The sequence below is a fragment of the Oryctolagus cuniculus genome (assembly GCF_964237555.1).
Source record: "Oryctolagus cuniculus chromosome 17 unlocalized genomic scaffold, mOryCun1.1 SUPER_17_unloc_1, whole genome shotgun sequence".
Lineage (NCBI taxonomy): Eukaryota > Metazoa > Chordata > Mammalia > Lagomorpha > Leporidae > Oryctolagus > Oryctolagus cuniculus.
Window position 1 is genome coordinate 466,600 of NW_027208202.1, and position 6,613 is coordinate 473,212.

A 6,613-nucleotide genomic window follows, 5' to 3' on the forward strand; every position below is an offset into this window, starting at 1 on the left:
TGAGAAATCTTTCACATTATTTTTTTCCATTTGCTGAATTTATTTAAGCAAATCGATTTAGAAATACCATAAAATTAAACAAAACTTCTGACATGTAAACAAACTGGCATGTTCCTGAAACAAATGGTAACACCTGATAAAAGTTAATGCTTGCTAGGAAAGCTGTCCATTAATAAGGCCAGTCTTCAGCAAAACTAAAACCGTTCTGTTTCTTTAGCTTTCCTAGTCTGACAAGGCAATACCATCAAACTACAATCAAAGACAATGCTGGAAGGACAGATCAGTAGCATTGTTTACAGCTGTTAAACAAGTTCATTCTTGGCACCACATAAAAACAGATCAGTCAATCACATCAAATAAAACATGACCTTTTTTTCTTACAAGTTACTAAGTGATGTTAATCATGGTCCTTGTCAATCACTTTTGGTAAAGTCTATTTACAGTGTAAATAATTTAAACCATTAAATAATTTACAGTGTACATGGCTGAACATGTGTGTGAATGACTTCAATTTTAAAGTAAAAAATTACTAGCAACTAAGAGTTGACTTTTTTCTTTATCACAAGTCACTAAGTGATGTTAATTATGGTCCTTGCCAATCACTTCTGGTAAAGGCCATTTACAGTGTAAATAATTTAAACCATTAAATCATTTACAGTGTACATGGCTGAACATGTGTGTGTGAATGATTTCAAATTTAAAGTAAAAAATTACTAGCAACTAAGAGTTGATGTTGTAAGAAAAGGAACTGCTAGGGAAAGGAAAATGTGAGCTGAATTTTCACCTGAACGTTTTCAAGGCATAAACAAGAGCATGTGAGTCTGAACTTTAAATGTATATAAAAGAAATACAATAGTTTTCCTTTATTAATTTCAAATATACTGTACTTTGAATGATTCAAGTAATGCAAGGCTATCAGAAATAACTTCATAAGCCATACAAGTATCAACTGCATTTTCAATATCTGAATTAAGAATGTTTTAAAAATTGTAGACCAAACCATGACAGTTTAGTTAAATAAACGATAAATGACTTTTTATTTGCACTTGTGATTCTTTTAATACAAATTGCTACCAACAAATATGTAAAGATATGTCAGATTATGCATTTCATCAAAGCACTTTGATTTAAACATAAAATAGATCCAAATGGTGCAAGTTTGTGCATAAGATCCCAGGAGTTGCCTGCTAACTTGAAGACCATCCTTTCTCTAATCAGAGTCCGTTATTCCTCAGCTGCAGATGAGATAGGGCACCATCTGTTGTAAACAGGGCACTGTTGTAAAGCCACCATAATGTTTTTAAATTAAAATAATTCTCATTCAATGAAAAGACTGTCCCAAGTGTCTTCCAGCACTGTATGTAGAATATTCTTCTGATCTCTTAATTTCATAAATTAACTTTTCTTTGATTCCATTTTTATGGTGGTTGAGTTGTTTTGTTTTAAAAATTGGTTTAAGTTTATATAAAACTCTGTACATATCCACAAATTTTTGCATGAAAAGCATAATCTTCAAAAAAATGTTTGCAAACACATGTCCAATACAGGGAAAGAAGAAACACTCAGGTTTCCCATCTGGCTTTTTTCTTCTTTTTTATTTGTTTGGGATATTCCTTAGTTCCGGACTTGGAAGGCACACTAGTTTGCTTCATATTTGACTTGGATTTATCTGTCTGGCACTTGGGAAGAGTTCTTGTCAGAATCATTTTTTGATAACCTAACAGATGACTCGGTAGAAACCACAGGTGGAAGCGTCTTGATGGGGTGACTGTTTTGACAAGTACTTCAGGTGGATCACTAGTGCTTACAGTCTTCGAGGAAAAAACCTTGTCATGTTTGGATGGTATTTAGAGGTATTCACTGGAAGCTCTTCTCTAATTTCCTTTTCTAATTCTTCTGTGTCCTGTGCAAGAGTTATCTTCCACCTTGCTGCTTTTTCTTTTTCATTTTTTTCTTTTTCCACTTGAAAGAGCTCCCTCTCCCTTTTCTTTATCATCATCTGAAATGTTGTGATCATCAGGAATTGGTTCTTGAGACTTCAGAAGTGAAGCTCTTTCTTCATCTACCCAGATCCTCCATTCTCCTGCTGGTGCATTCCAATCAGAGCCGGGATCTGCAGAAGATAGACCATCAATGTCAGAAAATATTGAGCAGTCACTCCAATTCCTTCCCCAGACTTTTCCATTTGCAGTAGCATCTCCAGAGTCCTGACTCCAAGCAGATGGCTCAGTTTTCCTCTTGCCTGCAGTAGTAGGTGAAATAGCTTTCCACTTCTCCTCACTTGCACTGATCTGTGAGGAGGGCTTTATCAATTTTTTCATTCCAGCTTACTCCATTGACAGTGAAGCTTTCATTTAATCCTGAAGAAACCTGAAGTGTGGAATCTCCTTTTCCATACTTAAAGTTGCTAACTTGAACATCTAGATGAGAATCAGCTTTATCCTTCTTGGAACCAACAGGAAATGATGCAGTTGCAAGTTGCTTGGTGGGAACTGTGATGATATTTTCTATCCCAGGGACAGTTGAATCTCCAATGACCCAGAATCAGTCAACATTTTATCACATTTACGCTGCTGTCGTTTCTCTCTGACTAATTTTAGTTTCCCAGGCTCCTTCATCAACTTCCTTTCCATCATGGCGAGGACTGTTTTGCACTACTTCAGCACTGACTTTGCTTTCTTATCTCTCTCTGGTGGCTGTTTTGCTGTTCTACTTCGAGGAGTTCGAACAACTTCACCCTCAGCCACTTCAATGGTCCGTCCATTTGGTCTGGGCTTCTCGGGCAGTTCTTCCGGTTCTTCTTCTTGCGCCCCTCGTTTTTGAGGTTCTTCAGCAAGGCTAGGTCATCAGGGCTGAGGCTGGCGAGGCCGCCAACTCCCTTTTGAGCGGCGGGCTCCTCCATTTCTTGCGGGCGCCAGTGCAAGCCGCAGCCCAGCCTTAGCCTAGCAGGAAGAGCAGCAGCAGCCCGAGCGCTCCCATGCACCACCAGGATCACCCAGCCTAGGTACCGCTTCAGCTCCAGGCCCAGGTCGAGGCCCAGTTTGGTGCGCAGAAAGCCTAGGAGGGCCGGGAGCATTTCCTGCATCCGGGCAGAGCCCTCCTTGGCCTGCTGGGCCAGCTCGTCCTGCCAGCTCCCTGCAACCATCTTCCCTCCTGGCAGAGGGACTTGCAGGATGACGCTGGGGCATAGAGATGCCATTCAAGAGTCAGGGGGAAGGGCGGAGGGCCGGGCCGGATAGCCTCAGGCAAACACATCGCTGTCACTCCTCCTGCCAGAGCCAGGAATCTGCCGCCACAGCTAGGGCAGAGGGGGCACCCAGTTCTCCCCTAGTCAGCCTCACTCCGCCACAGCCAGGAGGAGAAGGGCAGGCGGAAGTGAGCATCTCCAGTGCCAGCCCTTAAGTGGCATCTCGATGCCAGCGCCAGGTCCCACTGACCTCCCTTGGAGGAACAATTGGAATCTATCACTTTATAAAGGCCTGATCAATGATGCGACTTACACTGGAGCAGTGTGACCCTTGGAGTTATTGGTTTCTATGCACTGAGTAAAGTTATCTGGAAAATGTCAAAGAATGATAATAAATTAACTGAAGAAAGACCTGAGAAGTTGTGGATCAGGACCAAGATGAGGACTATCTATTGATTGACCAGAAGCAGAGGCTAATCCAAGGCAGGGATGAACTTCAGACCCAGGACTGGCCTGCTCATGAGGCCCAGGGCCACCCATGTTAGCCATCTTGGACATGGCTCCATGAACCACTCTGATAGGACAAATCACTCAAGATTTTGCAGATTCTTGAAGTTGCCAGTTCTGACCTAGAGCTGAGAGCTCCAGGATTATCCCTCTTCACACAAGCCGCTGACAGCAGTGCTGATAAACAAGGTGTTGCCTGAAGAAGTAATCAACTTGACCAAGAGATATTTCAAAAACAGCAAAGGCACTGTTTTATGCACAGCCCAACCAGATTCAAAAAAGAAAAGACTGTGTCTAACTGAAAATGTTATCAGATGGAGTGTGGATGAGAATTCTGACTGCATCTACAGGATGGGTTATCAAGAAGGGGAGACAGAACTCCTGGGCACATGTGAGAACTGCTTCCCACCTGAGGAGTGTCTGCTTCTTCAGGGGAGACTCATTTTAACCTTAGGGCCTTATAACTGAGTCAGCCCCACCAAGTTCATCTGGGGTAATCCCCCTTACTTAATGTCAATTGATTATGGACTTTGATCATATCTACAGAAGACCCTCACAGCAACCTACATTAGTGTTTTACTGACTAACTGGAGATTGGAACCAATCAAGATAACTCATAAAAGGGACCATCACCAAAATTTCCTTTCATTCCACTTCTCTTCTGAGATGAGCACTGCCGCAACAAACCCTTAATGAAAAATTTTATGTCTTGGTCCTCAACTAAGCTAGGGTTTTTCCATGGGTAAATTTTATTTAGAAAGGTTCTGTATGACAACATTATTCACATTTGATATTTTTCCTCATCAAAAGCAATTTATAATCCAAATCAATTTACAGATTCAATGTAATCTCAAAGTTTCACAAAAGTTATTCTCAGCTTTCAAACAAATGACCCTAAAATTCATATGGATCACAAGAGACCTTGAATAGCTAAAGCAATCCTAAATAATAAAAATGAAGTTGGAGTCATCACAATACCAGATTTCAAGACATATTACATATTCAGGGTAGTTATAATCAAAGCAGCTTGGTACTACCACAAGAATAGACATGTGGACAAATGGAACATACTAGTAACTCCAGAAATTAATTCACACATACACAATCAAGTAAACTTTAACAAACTAAAAGCACTCCTGGGAGTGTCTTTGGGTGTTGGGGTTGGATCTCTGCATGCAGAAATATGAAAAAAAAAAACCCTTAACTTACATCTTATACAAAAGTCAACTCACAATGGAACAAGGATCTAAATCTAAGACATGCTGCCATCAAATTACCAGAGGGAAGGTTGGGGAAAACACTGAAAGACATTCACATAGGAAAAGACATCTTGAACAAGACCCTGGAAGCATAGGCAATAATGGCAAAAATACACAAATGGGGTCACATCAAGCTAAGAAGCTTATGCACAGAAAGGAAATGCTCAACAAAATAAAGAGGCAACCAACAGACTTGGAAAAAATATTCACAAACTATACATCTGATAAAAGGCTAATATCCAGCATATATAAGTGTGGGGAGCAACTTGGACTGGACTGAGTTACTGGAATTAAGACTTATTCTATGCATCTGCTCTCCCACAATATGGCGCTGGGAGAGGAGAAAACAGCTTCTACGCAGCTGCCTCTTGCCAACTTGAGTGATGACCTCCAGGAGCTGATCCTGCTCCTGATTGGAGGAGAGCAGCGTACTCGGCGTGTGGGCAGCCGAGTTGGGATTGGCGGAAGAGGACTATAAAGGAGGAGAGAGACAACATGCACCAGGAACATCTAAGGGGAACACACCTGTGCAGCCCCCGAGAGAGAGCCGGCCGGCGGTGTGCCGCTCCCCTGCGGAAGTGGGGAAGGTGGCCAGGGGGAACCGCCCTTCCACGGAGGTGGAGGGACGGCAGCCAACCCGGGAAGAACCAGCAGCAAACCCGGGGAGGGCCGAGCAGACAAAAGAACAGCGCAGGGTCCTGTGTCGTTCCTCCACGAAGAGGGGGAGCGACAATAAGGAGCTCAAAAAATCAACAACAAAACAAATAATCTTGTTAGGGAATAAGGATATGAACAGGCATTTTTCAAAGGGTGACATACAAATGGCCTACAGGCATAAGATGCTCAAAATCACTAGGCATCAGAAAAATGCAAAGAAAAACCACCATGAGGTTTCACCTTATCCCAAAGGAAATCCTGGTGTGGGACTGACTGGCCAGAGTGTCCAGGGCAACAGACAACCACAGAGGACTGTGCCCCAACAGAGAGCCCTGGGGGTCAGGAATGCGTCACCATCCAAAACCCTCAGGAATGGTAACCAGCAAGTGCTTTTGTTGAGGGATGAAGGCTCTAACCCAGAAGGGCAGTGCCCGCCTTGCCCACTGTCCACAGTGTGGCATTCACCTTCTGAGAGCCTGGGCTGCTTATGAGAGGCCTACAAAAGGTTTCCAAGTACAAAAATTACCTCAGATGGTCTGCAATGACACAAGGATTCCCCAGTCTGTTGCCTCTCGAAATAGCAAGTCCATTATGTCATAGTTAATATACAAGCATAACAATAAACACAGCTGTTTCAGAATCACTTCTTCTGTGTTAAATGTGCATGCAAACAGCAGGTCCCTGCCATGGTTTCTGTGAGCAGATCAAGTAAAGTCTGGGTTAAACCCACACAGAGCCTGCTGATGCTGAAGGAGATTTCTGAGCATGTTTTCGGTTGTGCTTGAAAGATGTTCATTTGTGGAAAACTACTCAGGGCTTGACCAGTTCAGCCTCCTGTGAATGCAGCAGCCACTAAGGACAGAAAAGGGTCACCTGAGCTGTCTATCTCCAGCACTTGTCCTAAAGGGCCAATGTCCTCAAGACCGTGTTTTGTCACCGTGCAGATATGGGTATTTGTTGAGTGAGCCCCACTGGACTTTAAGTCTTGCTTAGTGCAGGATAG

At 42.7% G+C, this 6,613-nt stretch overlaps 1 pseudogene; it reads right to left on the bottom strand.

Annotated features, from left to right (window-relative positions):
- Positions 1-1,562: 1,562 nt before the first annotated feature.
- LOC138847848 (protein LYRIC pseudogene) lies at positions 1,563-3,419 on the bottom strand (annotated as a pseudogene).
- Positions 3,420-6,613: the final 3,194 nt, after the last annotated feature.